General features: G+C 49.4%; 1 long non-coding RNA gene across 1 annotated transcript in view; it reads right to left on the bottom strand.

The window, feature by feature from the left end:
• Nucleotides 1-197: 197 nt before the first annotated feature.
• LOC116751540 overlaps nucleotides 198-22,764 on the bottom strand; it is a 65,956-nt gene continuing 43,389 nt past the window's right edge. Inside the window, exon 3 of the long non-coding RNA XR_004349293.1 lies at nucleotides 198-681. This is a non-coding gene — a long non-coding RNA (uncharacterized LOC116751540). The remainder of the gene's footprint in view (nucleotides 682-22,764) is intronic.

A 22,764-nucleotide genomic window follows, 5' to 3' on the forward strand; every position in this document is an offset into this window, starting at 1 on the left:
TCCATATCTCAGTGGGACTAGGGAGAGAGAGGATGCTAGCTCAGTGAGGACTCCTTGACCTAGCTGAAGGACACCTGGCCTTGGACCCTGCCTTCCTAGTAGCAGCCAGGATGAAAAGGTAGATCGGCTCCTCATCATATACTGGACAGTGGCTGAGAAACCCAGGATTTAGATTGTATCTGGAATAACTGAGACAGTTGAAGTTTAGACAAATTTATTGAAACATACAGGGTGTTAGCAGAGAAATCATTCAGTGGTATGTTATATCATGCCACTACCTTGAATGTATAATTTTTAAATTATAAATATATATTTTGTCACTAAGCCTTTGGCCAAAAAAATGAAAGTCATTTAGCACATTTGTGAAAGACCAATAAGAAATGGATTTGAACATTAAAAAGATCAAGTCACTGAATTAAACAGCAGCAACCCCTGCTAATCTAGAATCCCACTGCGTTGAAGGTAGAAGTGTCTGTGCAGAGCTAGTCATTGATTTCAGCAATCAGAAGAGATGGGGGCAGGCACACTTGTTGGCGGTGGCGGCAGAGCTGGAAGGACAGGAGAGCCAGGGTCGTCAGGTGAGCATATCCCAGAGACAGCAGCAACAGAGGGCAGTCCAGCAGGCTGTGAGGCAGGTAGATGGGCCCAGGTCATCCCTTCTCTGGTCTTCCACCACATACACTGGATGGGGAAGGGGAGAGAGGATGAAAATGAACGGGCACAAACCCCATGCTCTACAGGGCCAACACCTCCCAGACCAAGGGAGAGCTACATACAGCAGCTCAAAGCCACTGAGCAGACTTTGTGCAGCCTTTCCACTTACGCAGTCTTGGGTGAATGGAGGAAGGGTGGCTCAACTACTTTCCCTCCTCCTCCTAAGGACATTCATCCCTGCAGGAGGGCAAGCACTAGGGAACCTAACCAGTGGCCTCACCAAGGCAGCCAGTTAAGTAAGAAATGTCCATTGCTCTCTGGCCGGAGTTGGCTAACCCTACTTGGTTTATAAACCAGGTAGCACTCTGTCCCGAATCCTACAGGGGAACTGGGGGCATTTCTTTAGATACATCTAAGCCATCTCCCAAGAGCAAGAGAGTAAGTAAAATCTCCTAAAAAGGGGGCTTTAGGCTTTAAAAGATTAACCAAGAATCTTGGTTTTCATACCTGGCCAATGCAGTATGTGCTCCAGCCTCTAAACTTTTGCACAAAGCAATGGTAGGCAGGATGAAAACCTAGGCAAGTGGGAGGCTATGGCTGGAGCCTGGTACTCTTGCATTTCCTCAGAATGGAGTAGGAAATCTGAGCCCTGTCAGGGCTAAGCGCTGTATTAAGAGATCTGAGTGCCAAACAAATCCCCAGATCAAGAAGGACCCCCAACCACCCTTTACTCGTGAGCTGTGGCTCACGTCAGCCTCGCTTCCCATTAGAATGTCTGATAGTTGACCTTGGCCTCAAAGGATCTGCAGGCACTTTTAAGAAAATCTCAAAACAACCATCATCAAACTCAGTAATAAGCAGTAAGGATCTTAAACTTTTTGAAAGTTCATGAATACATGAATCTTATAAATTAAACCAGTCCTTTGGCATCTTTTAGTTCTATTTTTGTGTATCTATTTTTATACCTCCTCTCTTGGCAACTCTTTTCTCTAGAGCCTGGTATAGTAAGTAGCTAGAACACGCTGGGTTTAGTGTGAGCTTGTCCAGGTTCTGTTGTATCAGCCGCCCTCCACAGAGACATCCCTTTCCCTTCTCTCACGGCACAGGTCTAATCTCAGCCTGTTTTCATTTGGCCCCTCTCAACACAGACAAAGTTGTTCAGGGTCTGGGAGACAAGACCCACCACCAGGCAAGCCTAGTCAAAGAGGAGGTGACAACCCAAGGCACATTACCTGATTTAGTCTTAAGAGTAACTTTGAGATACCATCATTCCCATTTCACAGGTAAGGATCAAGACTTAAGGGAGGTAAGTCTCTTGTTCAGCACAGGACCAGCCAGAGGCAGGATGTGAATTCAGGCCCCAACTGGGTATCATAGGGACCAGGAGCACAGGGGTGAACGGGCTCCAGGACAGTCCTCTCTCACTCCAGCCGGAGCCCACCCCACCCACTTGGGCACTCCAAACTCTGGGATCATCACAGCAGGGTGTCGGGTGCCACCTGCCCAAGTTCCCAGCCTCCCATGATCATGCATGGGTAGTGTTGGACAGGGAAACTGAGAACACAGTTGGCTGTGGACCCCCTTGAATAATCTCTTGCTGTATTCTCCTTGCCACTCTGCTGCCCCTGGGACATAAAGTCCCCCTCCTCTGCCAGCTCTGGAAACAGCCTGTTTAGCCCAGGCCTGAGACCCAGCCCGAGGCTGGGTTGCTATGTGCCAGGTCCTGCAGTCTCTCTTAAACTGGCGTTTACAGAGGTGCTCACGATGTGCCTGGACCTGTGCTGAGGGCCTTTCAGCACCATTTGATCTTCACAACCCTGTGGGACACCTGTCTCCTCACTGCTTCCCCTGCTCCCAGCCCTTCTTCCTCTCAAAACCACTGAACCTCAGGTCTTCCTTCCTCTTATCACCTTTCTCCATTAGTCAAGTTTGTCCTTGCCAGGGCTTATTTCACCTGCCATACTCCACAACCTGGGGCAGTAGAGACTGAGCTGATTACTCCCAGACAATGCTTACAGAGGTTAGAAATAATGAGTCTGGCTACAGAACAGAGGACTTTAAGCCAGAGGGCTGCATCAACCTTGACAGGGGTAGTTAGTGCTGTACATACCTTAGAAACCCGAGTCACTTATTTGCTGGAGCACCGAGTCTTCCAAATCCCTTATGACTTTTTCCCTTGCATTAGCTGAGGACAGAACCTATGCTTCCAGACTGTTGAGAAGATGGGGGTGGAAGAGTGCGTGTGTGGGAGGGTAGGTGCGGAGGTAGGAGTGACTTGTGTTTTCTTTGCTTTTCTTTCCATCACTAAAAGCAGGGATGACTGGCCCAGGAGAAAGCTCTGAGGAAGGCCTCACAGTTCCTCACAGCATGCGCTGTGGGACCCAGAAATTCCATATTTTACAACTGTACCTGCCTAGATGCCCTGCTTACCTGCAGAGTCTGAGGTACTGCACCTTTAGAGGGTGCCTGCTGCACTGAGCTGCAGGCCTAGTCTGCCCCAGGACACCACCCCACCCTGGGGCTTCTTGCTAATCTGCCACCTGTCCCCATCCCTGCCACCCAGTAGGTGAATCTGCCTGAGAGCTCCCATACTGCCCTGGCTGAGCCGTTAGGATGCACCTGAGTGCATGAGTCCTGGGCCATGACAGCCTCCCTGGGTACTTGAAGCCAGGGGACTGTGTATACCACAGCTTTTCTGGTGGTACTGGTTACCCAGCAGGAGCTGGGGCAGCGATGATTCTAATACAGGTGTTTCCACACCCAGGCCACGTGGGCCTTCCTGGCAACTGGCCTATACTGGCAAGCTGGGCAGGACCATGGTTATGTAAGATGTTAATCATTAAGGGAAGCTGGATCAACAACAGAAACGGTACTATCTGACTTTTCTGTAATCTAGAATTACTCCAAAATAAAAAAATTTTTTTTTCTTTTAAAGGAGGAAAGAAATCGAGAGGGATCAAAAGTGCAATGGGTGGAGTAGTCAGTTCCCAGTGGGGAGCGGAGGGTCTGGTGTCTGCAGAGGCTACTCACGTTGAGTGCCTACTTAGGGATTAAGTGCCCCCTTGTGGCCAGCCTGGGGACAGGCTGGGCTCCAGCTCCTTCTGACGCAGGCAAGGGCTTTACAGATTGGCTCACACACATATCAGCCAAAAGGCTAACCATCCCATTTCCTATCTAGTGTCTCAGGAGCCAAGACAACCCTATTCAACCAGTGCCGGGATCCTGTGCCCTGGTCCCAGGCAAGGGACTCTCCATTTCCAGAAAACTGGTTGAGTTGGAGATCAGGTCCAGGGGTCCTTCACCAGCTTGTCTTTCTTGCCTCACACAGCCCTTTGGTACCAACCTTCAATGTTCTCAGCCCCAGCCCAGGGGTGGGGCCTGCAGAGGGCCAGGTATTCAGAGCTTTGCCATGTGAATGCAAGTGCAAAGGTGGTGGTGGTGGTGAAGGGCATTGGGGGAATGTGCAGGGAGAGGTGTATGAGCATATAGATGTGACTCAGATGCCCAGACTAGGTCATAAAGACCCAGGGAGGTCTTGGGTGCAGAACCTGTGGGAAGCTGAGCAGATTCTGGAAGAGGCTCCCCATCTGCCTTCTTGCCTCTCTGCTGGAAGCAGAGAGGACAGATGCAAGATGCTTAGAAGCATGCATCCCCTTGTGCCCAACTGCCCACCAAGCCCTGGGGTCTTCTCCAGGGCCACCAGCCACACCAACCAGCAGTCCCAAATTCTAGGACAACCATATTGTACAACCCCAGGGGGGCCATTCACATGGGCTACTGGTTCTGGGCAGGCAGTGGGCAAGTGGGGCTCCAGACCACACAGGGACCTGGGCAGAAATGTGAGCAGAGGCTTACTCTGCTAAAGGCTCCAGTTCCTCAGTCAGCCCCATCCTGGAATCTGAAACCTTTTCTTGCTCAGCTCAGACATTTTAAATGATTAATCAAGGGCTTTGAAGTGGTAATTGAGCCTTATTAGGCCATTCTTACTTGTCTCTGCATCTGTGCACAGTCCCAACCCAGAGAGCTAGTAAGGAGAAACAAACAAAAAGACGGGCTTCCCAGAGAGTTCTGACGTCTGGGACCTTCTTGCTCCGGGAGCTAATTAAGGAAGCTACACCTTGGCCTCTTGTGACCAAGACCAGTGATGGGCACCCAAGCTGCTTCTCTACTAAGACCACCACAGCCAGAGCACCTCCCCGAAGTGCCCCCAGTGGAGATTGACAGCTTTGCCAGAGGCAGGAGGCCTGTAGTCACCCCATCTTCTAAACCAGCATCCAAACCAACAGATGGCCAGCCTTCCAGGAGATATCAGAGGCTGCCGAACAGCCCTCTACTGCTCAGACCAGAGGTAGAAGAGAGGGAAAGATCTTTCCACATCTTAGGAATAAGTAAAATCTCAGGAAAGCCATAGGATGGTTCCTGCCCCTTCCATGCAGGGGCAGAGGAGAACACACAGCTCGCTGAGAATGCACTTCAGCTTTCCTTGGGTGTGCACATGCAGTGGGGTCATTTATTACTCAAGAACAAGGGGGTTGCACTGGTGAGAAAAGGTGCCCTAAAGGCAGTGCTACTTGCTCTGAAGGCCATGAGCACCAGGTAAATATACAGAGGGGGGACGGTGAGGGGGTGAAGGTTGGCCGGGAATAGTAGAAGCAATCAAGGGCGTGTAGTTTTCACTGGAGTCTAGAGGTTAAGAGCAGGAGAGGTGAGGAATATCTTCCACTTTCCTGTTCCTCCACAGGTAGAGGAGGGATACGGGGCTGGCAGCACTGGCACAGCCTTGGCCCAGGCTCTGCGACAGCAGCTGCCTTTGCCTGCTCAGTTCTGGACCTTCCCCAGGCCACCTCGGCCTCACTGCCCTCACTACCACCTCCTCCGGAGAGTGGGCCCAAGCCTCTTTCTTCCCAGGCTCAGTCACAGGCCAGCTTGTACCTTAACCCTCTCCAACCCAATCAGTTTTATGAACAGTAGACCTGATAGTAAAATTGTTTCATAAACAACAAAAATGGTTAAGTGCATTTGGACATGTCATACCAGTCTGGTAAGTATGACTGGACTGCCACCACCTCCTGTGGCCCTATCCTTGGGCTAGACCTGCTGGGGCCACTGGGACAGAGGTGGTTGTAGATGCTGGGACAACTGAGAACATCCTAGATGCTAGAACTGCGAATGAAACTGCCTTGGAGATCATGTGGCCAGTCATATTTTGGTAAGAAAAGAATGCTGGGGCTTCCCTGGTGGTGCAGTGGTTGAGAGTCCGCCTGCCAATGCAGGGGACACGGGTTCGTGCCCCGGTCCGGGAAGATCCCACATGCCGCGGAGCGGCTGGGCCCGTGAGCCATGGCCGCTGAGCCTGTGCGTCCAGAGCCTGTGCTCCGCAACGGGAGAGGCCACAACAGTGAGAGGCCCGCGTACCGCAAAAAAAAAAAAAAGAGTGCTGAGTCCAAAGACGGGAGGTGGTAACTGAGGTCGCATAGTGAATTAAAGGTATGTCCTGGCCTATCACCCAGCCCTCTTGCCTCCTGGCCCAGTGCTCTCTGCACATCAAGATTAGGCTCACTAGTAAGTCAGAAAGAGAAAAACAAATACCATAGGCTAACATATATATATGGAATCTAAAAAAAAACCAAATACTGTAGGCTAACACACATATATATGGAATCTAAAAAAAAAAGACGGTTCTGAAGAACCTAGGGGCAGGACAGGAATAAAGACGCAGACATAGAGAGTAGACTTGAGGACACGGGGAGGGGGAAGGGTAAGGGGACAAAGTGAGAGAGCCTTTACATTTGGTACACTACCAAATGTAAAACAGATAGCTAGTGGGAAGCAGCCGCATAGCACGGGGAAATCAGCTCCATGTGACCACCTAGAGGGATGGGATAGGGAGGGAGATGCAAGAGGGAGGGGATATGGGCATATAAGTATAGGTATAGCTGATTCACTTTGTTATACAGCAGAAACTAACACACCATTGCAAAGCAATTATACTCCAATAAAGATGTTAAAAAAAAAAAGATTAGGCTCACTTTAAATCAGCAGCCTGGCTGCAAGTGACCTGAAACGTGTGTGGACAGGTGAAAGGCCTCGCCTCTGTTGCCTGGTTCTCCCTTGAAATCCACTGTCTTTGTGGGAGAGCAAGATCCAGCCCTCACCCTAGCCCTCACCCTACTACTCCAAAGTGTGTCCGAAAGGGAGGGCAGAATGGACCTGGTCCAGCAGTCAACTGGGAGATGGAGTGAATTTCAGGGTCCCTCCTGGCAACCACTCGGTGGGTGTGTTGGCCCAGAACAAGGCACCTCCTGGGGGTGGGGTGTAGCTGGAACGTCCCCCTCAAGAAATCTACTTCAGACTTTCCTTGGGCACCCCACCACTTGAATTGCTTTATTATCTAAGGACAAGAGCTATGTACATGGGCTCTGGAGGGGCACTGCCCAAGTGACGGTCAGCTTTCCCATGCCCCAGCCTTCACACTTGTGAAGTGGTGGGAGGAAGCAGTGCCTAAGAGCCTATGTTTTGTGACAAAAACATAATGTAAAGTGCTTGGCCCAGGGCCTGCCATGGAGTGAAGGAGGGAGGACTTAATGGGAACCACAATGTGATGACATCCTACAGAAAACAAATCACCAGAAATCTGTTTTCTTATTCTGAGTCTGTGTGCGGGGAGGGGTTCCTCCAACCAATCCATATTCGGATTGGTATTCATATGTGTGGCACCAAATCATCACAGGGTGACAAAAGCAGAGGAACTGGCAGTCCACATGAAGCACAGCTGCTCAGAAATGGGAAAGGAGACAACCCAGGGGAGAAGCAAGGGGCTGTGTGTGTATTGGGGGCTAGGAAGGCGGAATACAAACAACTTTAGCTGTTGAGGCGCCTCAAGAGAATAGGGTGAAATATTTGGAAACATCCCATTTTCTTAGGTAAAGGGAGTAAAGAAACCCTCATACATACACACGTGAGCATTTGCTTGGACGTGATGAGTCTGGCTAGCATTAAGACAACGCAGACACCAAGGCCAGTAGAAGAACATAATATGAAAGAGAACAGTCAACAAGGGATGTACACATTAAAAAGACTTAAAACTGAAGAGTACGGTGTTTCTCCTTACACCTTAAAGCCAGTCAAATGTGATCAGTTCACAACTCAAAACCTCGAAAATTCCAGCAGGACGGGTGGCCTTGTTCATTGAATTTCAGGAAAAGGACTAAATTCTCTGGGGATAAGAGAGTGTCTTTCGAGAAACAGTTCCCTCCAATCTGTTTTTTAGTCTAGGAAATGTGCAGAAATGGGGTAAAGGAGCTGATAGCGTTTTCTGCCCACCGTCACAAAACATTAAAGTGAAAGGACCATACTCCTCCCACCTCCCAAATGGAGATGCCACAGAAGGCAAGAAGGTTGCTGAGGAGCTTGAACAGGGTGTGTGACCGCATGAGTGCCGCCTCTTCGTCACGCGGAACTCAATGCGATGCTGGAAGTTGCCAGTTTGGGTGTGTGTGGCTGGAGATCCAGCAGTGCTCGGTACTTTCCAGTAAAGGCCATGCTGTTCTACAAGCAGGAGATTGGAACTCACTCACCCCACTTACATAACAGAAAAAATAAAGGCTTGTTTTTTTACCCTGTACTGACAGAAGAGGTCAAGACCAGGGCCTGCAGACCAGAGCTGAGAGGTCCTGGCTCTCTTCTGCCATAGCTGGGTGACTTCGGGTTAAGTCACTTGACTTCCTAGGGCCCCTGCATCCTCCTCCATAGGAAGGAAAGTCTTGGAAGCTACTGCCTTAGATGACATGGGAAAATGGGATGAGGACAAAGGTGAATATCATTATTAAGATGGGACAGGGCTTCCCTGATGGTGCAGTGGTTGAGAGTCCGCCTGCCGATGCAGGGAACACGGGTTCGTGACCCGGTCCGGGAAGATCCCACATGCTGCGGAGCGGCTGGGCCCGTGAGCCATGGCCGCTGAGTCTGTGCGTCCAGAGCCTGTGCTCCGCAACGGGAGAGGCCACAACAGTGAGAGGCCCGCGTACCGCAAAAAAAAAAAAAAGGGACAAAAAATATCTCAATTTACAAACAGCCAAGTTTCACCATGGGATGAGATCATATAGTACATTTCAAACGTTATCTTTCATAATTTGATAGACATTCGACTGTTAATGTTCATAGAGCTAAAGACCTAAGAGGTGCCAGGCATTTCAGTTCAGCCTCTACAACTTGTTTGCTGGCCCAGCAGCACGCACAGAGCTTGGTCTTGACCACACAGCCACAGGGAGCGGCCCAGGCCCAGGAGCGGGCAGGGCTGGCACATCCACAGAAATGCCACAGGCTGACACGAGGGCCCAGCAGCTTGGGGGTGGGGTGCTCTATCCAGATGAGCTTATACAATGGAAAACTTAGATAATTCTAGGGTTTTTTTTTTTTTTTGGTAAATCTGAGGAGATAACCAAGAACTGCTGCTTCCGCTGATGAGAAAAAGTAAGTGACCAAAAGGGAAACTCAAATGGTTGGCTAGGGTGACAGAAGACTTCAGCAAGTAATCTCATATACCCTGAGGCGAAGAGACAGAACAGCCAGTGTTAGTTTGGAGAATAGAAAGCAGCTTTTCTTTTATCCTTAAGTCAGCCAAGAGACTGGGGAGGGGCCTGAAGAACAATGATGGGAGGACACAGGGTGAGGATGTGTGCAGCGCTCCCTCAGCACCCGCTTTTCCTCTCCAAGTCTGCCTGTGCCATTGCCTCAGACCACAGGAACAATGGGTGTGAGCTGGGGAAGGTCAAACAGATGAGCATAGGAAGCCCTGATGTCATGGGTAGTATTACTACAGCAGAAAGGAGGAAGCAGTTCATTATCTCATGACATATCATGAATATACTTCTAATGTGGCTGTTTGTTTGAGAAATAAATATGAGCGAGGCTGTTATGCCAGGCAGAAGAAATTAAGGAAAATCTAGAGAAACAATCGGATCATGCCCAATACAGGACAGTTCTATGACCCTGTGGCAGAGGTGTAAAGAGCCCGAGGCAGGGAGATTCCTCTAATGACTGGCAAGTCTTGCTCTACCTGCTCAGGAGGGAGACAGATGGAGACCAAGGTTGTGAATGATGGTGGCTGACCTGCCCTAGAGCATGACCTGGCCCACAAGCCCCTCAACATACTGGTCATCTTTTCATGGCTGTTCCTGCCCAATTCGATGTAGACATACCTCATTACCTACCGCCAAACTTAAAAAGACACCAATATAATCAATCATAAGCTGGAATAATCACAACATAGCAAATGAAGGAGCAGGCAGGCTGCCTTGGTTCTTTAGAGGTTATGGCACATAAGAGGGAGCAAGTCATGCCATTTAAATACCCACCAGGCCTTCTAATCATAATCCCAGCAGTATTTTTTGTAGATAAGCTGATTCTGAAATTTATGGAAAGGCAAGAGAACTAGAATAACTAAAATAATTTTGAAAAATAAAGTGGGAGGACTCATACTACCTTATTTTAAGGTTAATATAAAGCTACAATAGTCAAGACGGTTATGGTATTGGTGAAGGGACTGACAGATCAAAGGAGCGGAATAGAGAGGACGGTAATAAACACGGCCAACTGACATTTGACAAACATGCAAAAGCAATTCTATGGAGAAATGATAGTCTTTTCAAACAAATGTTGAAAAAATTGGCACACAAAAACCTCAACCATTTTAAGCCTCACATTTTATGTAAAAAGTAACCTAAAATGGATCATAGATCTAAATGTAAAACACAAAACTGTAAAGGTTTCAGAAGAAGACATGGAAGAGAATCTTCATGACCTGGAATTAGGCAGAGAGTTCTGAGGCCTAACAACAAAAGCATGATAATTTGGACTTAATCAAAATTTAAAACTTTTGCTCCATAGAAGAATCTGTTAAGGAGATGAAAAGACAAGCTACAGGCTGGGAGACAATATATGCAAATAATATCCAACACAGGCCTTTATCTACAACATATAAAGACTCTCAAAACTCCACAATAAGAAAACTCAACTTACAAGTGGGTAAAAGACTCGAACAGACTTCACCAAATAGGATATTATAAGAAGGGCGAATCCGTACACAACAACATCGTTAGCCATTTTAAAAATGCAAATTAAAACTACAAGGATTAAAATGTAGATAATGGAAAATTACATTTGAGGGCAGCTAGAGTATGATACGTAATTTCAAAATAAATACAATCCTTGTTTAATCAAGAAAAAAAAACCTACAAGGAGATACCACTGCACACCTATCAGAATGGCTAAAATTAAAATCAGTGACAATATGTGCTGACAAGGATACAGAACAACTGGAACCCTCATTCATTGCTGATGGGGATGCATAATGCTACAAGCACTCTGAAAAACAGTAGCAGTTTCTTAAAGTTAAATATACACAATCATTTGAGCCAGAAATTTTACTCCTTAGAGAAATGAAAACTTACGTTCAAAAACCTGTACATAAATTTATAATCACCAAAAAGTGAAAACGACCCAAATGTCCTTCAACAGGTGAATGAATAAACTGTTACCTCCAGACAATGGAATACTACTCAGCAATAAAGTACCCCCCAGATCTTCAGAAAATACACCAGCAATTACACTCTGATAATTCTGCTTATAAGGCAGTATCCCAGAGGCAAAACCCATCCAGCCTAAATCTCCCTTAGCCAAATGTACTGGAAAATCCAGAAAGACCTAAGGCTTTCAGATGCATTCCTCAGGTCCCTGGGATTCTATAAAAAGGTAGAGGATGGCCCATCCTTGCCTCAACTGCAAGTCCGTAGTATTATTCCACACTGGAGTTGCATGGAGAGTTTCTTATAAAACAATTTATATTAGAAAAATCTGAAAACTATCAGAAAGGCTGAAATGGTGGTCATGACGGATCTATACTTGCTGCTGTTCAGAAGGGCCTCCCCAGCAAGGATAGTCACATGCTTGATAATCTACATGCTGGATCCTCCAACAGCCACCCCAGGGGACACAGTTTGCTTGAGGAGCAGTGTCTTCTCTGTCCAGGCTCAAAGCTGAGTGACAATAACCTGACTCCCTTACTTGGTGTCTGACCCTTTTGGAACTTGTTTTTTTTCATGGTTCTCTCCAGTTTAGCAGAGGCTTTGAGCCTTCATGGCGCCCAGCTGGTTCTTTGCACTCTGAGCTTGTCTCTTCCACGCCTACACAAATGCCTGCCTTCCTCCAATCCTGTATTCTGGTCCTAGCAATCTTGTCTTTCCCTCTGTTGGTGTCCTTCACAGAATAGGAACTGGAGGGAAGTCCACCCCTCAGTGACAATAGTGTGGCTAAGTCCAATGCACATTTTTGAGTTCTAACCTGACCTCCCAGCAATGATGCTACTGATCACTCCCTTAATACGAATTCTTCTACTTTCAGGACATCCCATTCTCCTGGTTTTCCATCTTTGACTCCTTTGCAGGTTCATCATCTACAGGTCCAAGTCAGTTTTCCTTAAAGCTCAGCCCTACACTGCCACCTTCTCTTTTCCCTCCACATTTCTACCTGATGTGATCTCATTCACTCCCACAGTTCTAGTTACTACCAATATACCAGTGCCTTCCACATTTAAATCTCCAGCCCAACCTCTCCTCCAAGCTCCAGGTGTATATACAACTGCTTACCTGACATCTCTACTCGAATGTCTCATCAACACCTCAGTCTAACCCAACACATTCAGAGCCCAACATGATTTTCTTCCTCCTGAGCAAATATACTCCTTTCCTTTGTTTCCAACCTCCACAAACACCACCACTAGGCAACTAGTTGTAGTCAGAATCTCAGGAGTCATCCCCACTCCCTGTTTCTTCAATCCCCATAGCCAATCCATCTACAAGTCCTGTGATTTTACTTCCAAATTTCTCAAGTATGTTCATGTCTTTCCATCATCATCATGTGAACTTGTGCCTCAAACCATTCTCTACATGGAAGTCAAAGGGGGCTCTTAAAAATGCAAATTTGACCATGTCATCCTTTTGCTTAAAATCTGTCAATGGCTTCCCACTGCTCACAGGACAAAAACCAAAATCCCTAAGTGGGGCTGTGAGCTCCCTGTCTTGCCCCTGCCTGTTCTTCATCTGTTCCCAACACCCCACTGTTCTTTGCCACACCAGTTTCCTCTTCTAGTTTCTCAAATGAGGCATGTTCTCTCCTGCCATTGGGCCTATGCACCTGCTTTTCCTACAATTGTTTTGCCTATTAACAGCTATTCATCTTTCAGCACCCTCCCAGACTGTGCAGACTGTCCCCTTTTCATATGTTTTCATAGCAATACATATCTTCTTTTCATAGGAAAGCAGAAGGTCAATAATACCTGTGGGACTGTTTAATGTCTGGTTCCCTCCCTAGAGTGTAAGCCCCATGGGGGCAGGGATGGGGTCTGTTCTCTGTGGTCCATCGCCTAACACACTGGAGATATTCAGCATCTACTGAGTGTCAGTAGGAGGGTGATGGCCTGGGAGTACACTTGGGGCAGACTGAAGAACTGCTCCTCCCACAGTTTAAAGTGTCCCAAGGCAATGTTGTGATAAAACTGGGTTAAAAGAGTCCATTTACAATAGCATTAAGACTGCGAGGTACCTGAGAAGACTTCCAGTTTTAAAGACCAACGAAGGATAATGCGAAAGCTACGTGAAGAAATTATAAGATTTTATTTAAGGACATAAAAGAAGTCCAAAAAAATGAAGGGATACCATGTTCCAGATAGGAAGACAACTCTCTTAAATACATCAACTCTTCCCCCCAATTACTCTATAAATTACATGCTGTTCCGATTAAAGCCAAACATGGTAGTTTTCCATAGAAACTGACAGACTCATCCTAAAATCCAGATTACAGTAAAAGAGTAAATGGCTAAGAATATCCAAGAAAATTCTAAAGAAAAAGGAGTATGTGTGTATGCATGTCCTGGGGGCAGGGAAGATGCTTGTCACACCAGACTTCTGATTTTAGCCCATTTATACGTAGGAACTTGTTATATGACAAATCTCATTTCAAATCAGTGGGGAAAGGGTGACCTAATCAATAAATGGTGCCGGAACTATCAAAATGGAAAAAGAAAACCAGAACCCTAACCTACACCATGATCAAACACAAATTTAGGTGGACTAAAGACTATGTGAAAGGGCTTCCCTGGTGGCGCAGTGGTTAAGAATCCGCCTGCCAATGCAGGGGACACAGGTTCGAGCCCTGGTCCGGGAAGATCCCACATGCCGCGGAGCAACTAAGCCTGTGTGCTCTAGAGCCTGCGAGCCACAACTACTGAAGCCCGCAAGCCTAGAGCCTGCGCTCTGCAACAAGAGAAGCCGCCGCAATGAGAAGCCCGCGCACTGCAATGAAGAGTAGCCCCTGCTCGCCACAACTAGAGAAAGCCCGCGTGCAGCAATGGAGACCAAATGCAGCCAAAAAAAAAAAAAAAAAAAGACTGTGAAAAAGTTTTAGAAGAAAATATAGGCTTATCTTTGCAATCTTGGGATAGAAAATGATTTTTCAAAGATTAAAACACACAAAAGCATGAGGGAAAGATTGATAAACATGACATTTAGAAACTTTCGGGACTTCCCTGGTAGCACAGTGGTTAAGATCCACCTGCCAATGTAGGGGACATGAGTTTGATCCCTGGTCCGGGAAGATCCCACATGTCATGGAGCAGCTAAGGCTGTGCGCCACAACTACTGAGCCTGTGCTCTAGAGCCCATGCACCCTAGAACCCGCACACAGCAATTACTGAAGCCCACACGCTGCCAACTACTGAGTCCACATGCTGCAACTACTGAAGCCCGTGCGCCGCAACAAGAGAAGCCACTGCAATGAGAAGCCTGCGCACTGCAACGAAGAGTTGACCCTGCTCGCCACAACTAGAGAAAGCCCACGTGCAGCAACGAAGACGCAACGAAGACCCAACGCAGCCAAAAATAATAAAATAGAAAATAAAACTTTCATACTAGAAAATACACTATAAAAAGGTTAAGAGACAGATAAGAAGAAGGCATTTCCAAGCCTATAAAAGTGACAAATATTAGTGTGTGGAATATTTAAAGATTCCCTACAAATCAGTAAGAGAAGACAAACGAATAGAAAAAACGGGCTAAGGATATGTAACAAGCAATTCACAAGATTTGTAAAGGCAAATCAAAAACATCTATTTATGTTCAAGGTCACTAGTAAGGAGGAAGGTAAGTGAAAAGAGTGAGATACCATTTCACACCTATCATAGATGCTAAAATTTTGAAGTCTGTAGATTAGGTAATTTTTAAAGAAAGAAAAAAAGTCAACTGTGCAGCACTAGTAGTTTATTCCAGTAACAGAAGACAGCAGGCCTGCAGGGAGCACTTGGGTCTCGGCTGCTCAGTCCAAGTTGTCCAGGAGGCAGCAGCAGCAGAGAGCAGCCCAGCACGCGGCCAGGGCCGCCAGACACCCGGTGTCGTCCATCTTCCTTTCCTGCTCCACGTACACTGGGGGGCAGGGGAGGGGCGGGGGCGGGGAGAGAGAGACCCAGTCAGAGGGGACGGTGAGCAGACATGTGCTGTGCTGCTCAAGCACTTAGCACAATCTGTGGAGACCTGTTCGAGGTCTCCCTCTCTCTCCAGACTGTCAGCTCCGTGAAGGCGGAGCCACGCTATCTGGTTCCCTGCTCCATCCCTGCTCCAGTGTCTGGCGCACATCAGGTAGTTTCCTGGATGTGTGAACGAAGGTGACATCTGCTCAGCAGCTGTCAGACCACTGTTTCCTGCCACCTCCCCTTCCCCAAGCTGACTACGAAACCCAACCCAGCACTTTACTGGACTCATCAAAGTGATTCAGTTTGCAGTGAGGCCTGCCCTACAGCCTGATGTGGCAGGGACTGGCTGAAAGCTTTACACATTATCTCATTTAATCCTCACAACAGCTCTGTTACTATCATTTGTAACTCTCAAAATCTGTTTGCAGGAGTGTGAATTGGTAGAAACCCCTTGGGAGGGGGTGAGGAGGGGCGATGCATACAACTTTGACCCAGAAAACCTGTATCTAGGGTTTTTCTACAGAAATAATTGTCCCGTTGTTCAAAAATATGTGTACATTGTGACTGCTGCTGTATCAAAATAACCCCAAACTAGCAACAACCTTGATGTCTGTCACCTGGAGACTGATTAGGTAAGCTAATGCATACCATAGAATAGAATACTAAATGGCCATTAAAAAGAACGAGATGGTTCTTCCATGTTGCCAGTAAATTAAGCAAGGGATAAAAGGTATATAGCAGTGCATTGTTATTTTTGTACAATTAAAAGGATACACACACACACACACATATACGTACAGATTTTTGAAAGAATGCAAGAAACATAGATCAGAGTGTGGGAGGGGTGGGAGCTTTTACTCTACTTTGCATTTTATATTTTTCTCAAATCCAGGCTTGTCCGGTTCCAAAGCCACACTCAAAGCCGCTCGTCTGGGCTTCCCTGGTGGCTCAGTGGTTAAGGATCCGCCTGCCAACGCAGGGGACACGGGTTCGAACCCTGGTCTGGGAAGATCCCACATGCCACGGAGCGGCTAAGCCCGTGCGCCACAACTACTGAGCTCGTGTGCCTAGAGCCCGTGCTCCACAACAAGAGAAGCCACCACAATGAGAAGCCCGCGCACTGCAACGAAGAGTAGCCGCCGCTCGCCGCAACTAGAGAAAGGCTGCGTGCAGCAACGAAGACCCAACGCAGCCATAAATAAATAAATAAATTTATAAAAAAAGCCGCTCGTCCAATGTCACTGCCAGGGTCCTGTAGGCAGGAGGGAGGGCTGTCCAGTTTCAGCAGAGTTCGGACCTCTTCTAGCCTCTGCCACAGTGCTAGCTCCAGGGGCTTTCTTTGGGGGCAGTTGGCAACCACTGATCTGGGCTCCCTGGTGGCACTGGCCTCAGTCCTGGATGCCTTCCCCAATGTCACAGTTACCTACTGACACCCCTTGGCCCAGCTCCCCTAACCTGTGCTCCCAGTTATGTCGCTCCCTTCACGGCCTGTGACCTTCAGTTTCACCCATCAGATTTGCCTTCAATGCAGTTCTGACTCCCCTCAGGCCTTGCTGACTCAGCCCTGGGCACACACTGGGGTTCCTACTGGGCAAACCTGGCAAGCGGCAGCTGTATCAAATCACCACTCCTCCCTGCAAGGAGCTCGGAGACCAGAGGGTCCTTGTGCTGGTGCAATTCCTAAGACTGAGCCCCATAAGCCAGAAACACTCCCACGCCAGGTCCCAAACAGCCCCACTTGCCACTCCTTCCCTCTCCAGCGACACGAGCTGGTGGCATTTCCCAAACCAACCCCAGCCTCTTCTCTTCCTCCCCTTTGGGTTTGAGCAGGTAGTCAGAAGCCCACTGGAGCCTGGTCCTGCAGAAAGAGGGCACCGAGGAGCAGGTACAGTGAGTCTAGCCTTTGCAAACCCCTGGGGAGTCCATGGTCTGCCAGGGGCCACCTTCAGGTCCCTCACCGCCCCCCCACCTCGGCTCCCCTCTCTCCATCACCCATGTGAGTGCCAGCATCATGCCTTTCTTTCTCCTCCCACTTCCTCAGCAGAGCCCCACGCTGCTGCTGTCCGCCCTACCAGCCTGTTCCCTCGGCAGCGCTGTTGGCAACTTTAGTGCCTTCGCACCGGACCTTTCCTGAAAGCAGCGCCTGCCCCAGTCCTTGGCTTTCTCTTGACCCCAGCAACACAGTCACTGGGCTCACCCTCCACTCCTTTGTCCTGGAAGCATCCCCTCCACATTTCTGCTCTGCCTCTGGGGCCCTCCAGCAGCACCCCAGAGTGCTGGGACGTGGGATAGATGCCTTCTCACCAAGGCACCAGCCTGCTGCTCCCAGACTCAGCCCTCATCACCCTTTTCTTCACCATCATTGGACTGAAGTCTGTAGATCCCTGCACATTCACAGGCAGAGAACACACTGTCGTCCCATTTTATAGAGGAGGCAACTGCATGAGGGAAGGCTATGTGGTCCGTCCAGAGTCAACCAGAAGGTAGCACTGACACACCAGTTTCCCGGCTTCTCACACGGCACACTCCCACTGTTCTACACCCGCCTGCCCATCGAGTCGCTCCTTTGCTCACAGACATCCAGGCTCCTCCTTCCTACAGTGCTTTCTCCATGGCCACCTAGACTGTTCAGTCACGCTGCATGGATCCCATGGGCCTGTATCCGGCCACGTTCAGCAACCCCGCTACCGAGCCCTACCTATAAGGGCCTTGGGCACCTCACAGCCAAATTCCCTTGCTTTTGCAAGACTCAGATCGGATCTACCTGCCCCCACGAGTAAGGCTGCTTGTCAGCAGGCACAGCCCAGCCCTGGCTCAGCGAGCGTCATACCACACGAGAGCACCGGAAGGTCTCCTGAAAAGGAGTGGGGCCAATGCCTCCCCTTCACGAGTCAGGAAACCCAATTCCAGGCGTGTGCACAGTGTGAAGGCTGGTACTTGGCTAACTAATAATCCAAAGAAAAGTATTCATTCTATGGGCTGAAGTTCCTCTGGGCTTCAAACATGGAGGCCTGCATTTGGTGGCCGCAGAACTCTGGTCTCTGTGGAAAGCAGGGTGAGGACAGCTTTGCCGTGAGGAGGCAGGAGCCCACTTAGGGCCGTATTCATGGAGCAGAGAGACAACTGCCTTGAACCCCAGTGATGCTGACGGCTGCAGCGGGCAAGGTGTATATTAGCACATCCCTCCCGCAGGCAGAGACCGCCTAGCACAGACCCAGCCTGCACTCTGCGCCCTACCCGACAGCACACAAAAAGACAACCCAGTGCAGGGGCACTGGCTGTGTTCTCAGACAAGCTCGTCCCCATCTGCCCAGCCCTCCCTCCTCCTTGCTAAAGCGGCCCCAGAGGCTCCAACAACCCTTCTTCGCAGGAACCCGAGATTCAGCAGGAGGGGCAGTGGGATGGGTAAGCAGTGGGTTGTCAGCAGAGTCTGGAGATGGGAGGTTTGGAGAGAAGCAGGGAAGAAACCCTTCCCTACCTGATACTGCTGCCCCAATCCAGGTCACAATTCCCAAAGACACACTGCTCCAATCCAGTGGGAGGCACCACAGTTAGAATTTAGGAGCAGAGATTTTAATAAGCCATATCAAATTAGATTTCAATATAGGCTCATCTAACTCACTGGCCACGTAGCCTTGGGCAGGTAGCAACCTCTCTTAGCCTCAGCTTCCTGTGCTGTACAATAGGAGTAACAGCAGTAAGCTGTACCCCACAGGCTTGCTGGGAAAATGGAAAGATCAGGCAGGCAAAATGCTGACAGCACAGTGCCTAGCACGTTGTCAAGCGTTCAATAAATGCTCACTGGTGTTACTGCTGTTACTCAAATGGGTGACTCTCAGGCAGACCCCTCCCAGGACTGACTAAAGAGCTGGCCTAAACCGGAAGAGGGAAGGGGTGGGGGGCTCATCCGGACTCAGGGGAGAAGCCTCAGAAATAAACAAGAGGCCAGGAGGCAGAGTCATAGGCTGTTCTGGAAGCAAAGGGCCTGCAAGGTCAGCTAGCCCTTCACTGGGCAGAGGCTAACAGGTCCATCGCAAGGGAGGGGTGTGCTCAAAGCCACTATGAGGGGAGGGGGCAGATGAAGAGAGCCAGGCCACCTCCAGTGGCGCCACAGCAGGAGGACGGACGACTGCTGGAGGGAGAACTGCCAGCCAACTCCGGGCCCTGCTCTCACCCCAACTGCCCGTGCGCGCGCGCGCACACACACACACACACACACACACACACACACACACACACACACACAGAGTCCCTGTCAATTTTCCTTTGGCCTCAACCAACCACATGGTATCAGAGCCCAGGTTCAGGGTCGGGGAGACATGGTTACGTCTTTGGGAAGTGTGACTCTGGAAACCTCAGGCAGAGCCCAGAACAGGGGACGGGGGAGCTGATATACTGAGCCTGGGACAGAAGAGGGACCCGGTTAGCATGGGAACGAACAGGACAACAGCACAAGGGCTATAACCCAAGGACCAGAGACAGACCTGCATCCTGACTGCCAGGCCCATGCCAAGTGACAACCCATCCACCTGCTAAAGACCTGAAGGCTGTGTGGCAGCCTTTCCTGTGCGGCAGGAAAGCCCACAGTGGGTTTCACAGTCCCTCCCAGACCACCTGCAGGTCCTCAGCCTTCCCATACAGAATGTGACAGCTGAGCAGAGATGGCTGCCTGCTTCCCAGATCCGGCTGTGCACGCTTAACAGCCTCTTCCTTCTCTCCCTGCCAGAGAAATGGCTCACCTGCCTCTCCTCCAGGTCAGCTCCAGAAACAGCTGCCTGATTCATTAGCTCCCAGGGTTTAGGCCAGAGATCTTGCTCCAGGTTGGGTTACTATGTGACAGGTTCTTCCACACCTCACACAGATCTTTCAGATCCTCTGAGAAGCATCTAATCAGCTGTCTGGCAAACTCCTCCCTTCATCCTCCAGCATCTAAAACCAAAGCCCAATAAGGCGACCGTCAGGGGACTAAAACGGCGGCACAGTTCTAAGCGTGTACTAGTGCCACGTGCCAGAGCAGGAGAAAGCAACAGCCAGCCCCGAGAACAGCGGAAGAGAAACAGCCGCCTTCCTCCTCCTCTGCATCGCTGACAGGACAGGACCCACCACCTGGGGCTCAGCGCATCTCCTCCGAGAAGCCTTCCTGACCTGGCCCAGCCCATCAAGGATCTTTCTGACTCTGAACCGCTGCTATCACACTATCGTTACAATCATTCAAAAACCTTAGTCTTAGAAATACCAAGCAGTCCTTAAGAAGAATGCAGCACCAAGACAGAGATGGGCCCAAGGGAAGCCCTTAGATGAAAAGGGGAGGCTACGTGTACAGTACGGGTGGTACAGGGTCCAGAACAGAGCCTGGGGGTAAGAGCAGGAGTCTTTCCCTTTGTAGGCCAGCAATGATTTTTTTACTTGCGGCATTGGAAATGATAAGAAAACAGGACTGCCTCAGAAATGGCTAGTTTATCCTCAGGGTTTCTAAATGCTGTAACTAGACTCTGAGGTCCTCAAGTGCAGGGTACAGGTCTTCTCCCTGGGCTCCCATCTCTACTTCCTAACCCGTCTGACAAATACAGACGGGCGCTGGCCAAAGGAAGTCTCGTCCAGAGGTAGAGAGACCCATGCATGACAGGACACGTGAATCCATCGAAAGCCCATCATCCCCCAGATGGGGCCCCTAGGGCTGGGTCTAAGCTGGTGCAGGGAACACCAGTTCTTGCAGCAATTCCAAATGCCAAGGTATTTCAGAAAAGCATTTTACTCTCCTAGGAAAGAAATGATGTATAATTCTAATAACGTTAAACGTTGTGTAAGAACTGGATGAAACGAAAACAGATGACAAGAACCAGCAGACCCGGGGGGTAACACCACACCTGCCCAAAGGCGCTGCGCGTAGAAGACAAGTGACCTCAACATCCTCAGCTGTCAGTGGGCTCAGGGTTTCGGGTCCCAGGACGGAGCCAGGTCTGGGGACGAGACCGAAAGACCAGCCCGACTTGGGTTAGGAGGGGCAAAGTCATCAAGAGCCTGCACCCCTGGGAAGCAAGCCGGGTGTAATGAGGTGCACTGCCTAGTGTCAGTGCCCACCACGGAGTGACAAGGGTGCCTCCACAATCACAAGGAAGTGGCCAGCTAGGTGCAGTCAGTGACAGGTAATGTGTAAAACTGGAACTTTAACATGCTGTGAGAGCCTATCAGATATCAAAATGAAGCCTGACGTTATGAGTGACCAGCGGTGGTTATGCTGGAGTCTAAAATTAGGCAGTGAGCAAAGCCACCTTTTGGCCTGTGAGTCCAGCCCCCAGTGGAGAAGGGTGAGTCATCAGAAACTGACCTTCAAAAGACATCCTGTTTCTGTGCTTTACAACTCGTACCCAAAAGGACTGAAAGCAGGTGCTTGAACAGGTATTCGCACACCCATGTTCGCAGCAGCGTATTCGCAACAGCCAAAAGGTGGAAGCCACCCAAGTGTCCACCGATGGATGAAAGGATAAACAAAACACGGTTTATACCTACGATGGGATATTCTTCAGCCTTAGAAAGAAATTTTGACATTTGCTACAACACGGGTGAACCTTAAAGACACTTTGCTAAGTGAAGTAAGCCAGCCCCACAAGGACAAATACCGTATGACTCCTGTTACATGAGGTCCCTAGAGCTTGCCAAATTCAGAGACAGAAAGTAGAAAGGTGGTTGCCGGGGACTGGAGAGTGGGTTTATTTTTAGTGGGTAAGGAGTTCCAGTTTGGGCTGAGGAACAGCGTGGTGGAGATGGACGGTGGTGATGGTTGCACAACAACGTGAATGGACTTAATGCCACCAGACTGTACCCTTAAAAGTGGTTAAAATGGTAAACGCTACTTTCTTTCATCCTCCGCTTATTCGTGAGGATTCCAGACATATCAACACCCTGCAGGGAAAGAGATACGGGAGCTTTGCAGGAGGCAAGGCTCTATAGGCTGGTGGCTCAGGGACGTTCTGTCCCAGCAGCTGTTCCAGTTCTCCCGGGTTGGTGGTGTGATTGATCCCGCCTTCCCCCGGGCTGCCCTTGAGGCCAGACGGCTAGACGCCCATCACAGCCATCAAAAAAAGGAGGTCCGCTGTCTGCCAGGTGCCCACCTGCCCTCCAGCCCGAAGACCCCTCCAGACCTCTCCAGCCAGACCTCACAGAGGATGTGCTGGAGGAGAGAGAAGCTGCTGTGGTGGCGGGTACTCTGCTCAGGCTCCCTCCCACCCCACATGCTCACTCCTCATTTCCCTGACACAGCCAACCCTGCAGGGCAGTCCGGGATGAAAGACATGGTGCCTGACTCAGGCAGCTCACAGACACCTTGGAAAGAAGAGCCAAGGACCTATCTGAGGAAGTGCATGGTGACATGCCATACTGGGGGGCGGGGGAACCAATGTTCAAAACTAGAATCCAGAATCAGGACAGGGCCTTTCAGAAGGAGCTAAGGAGAGAGGAATGTCAATCCTACTACTGCCCTGTCCTTGTTTTCCTTCCTTTACAAGAAAATTTGAAGAAACGCTGGCTAGTGAGCAGCTCACCCAGAAACAGGCAGCATTTTAGGTTGGCCCAGGCTGTGCTACAGCCCT

This window comes from Phocoena sinus, chromosome 3, assembly GCF_008692025.1.
Source record: "Phocoena sinus isolate mPhoSin1 chromosome 3, mPhoSin1.pri, whole genome shotgun sequence".
NCBI classification, from domain to species: domain Eukaryota; kingdom Metazoa; phylum Chordata; class Mammalia; order Artiodactyla; family Phocoenidae; genus Phocoena; species Phocoena sinus.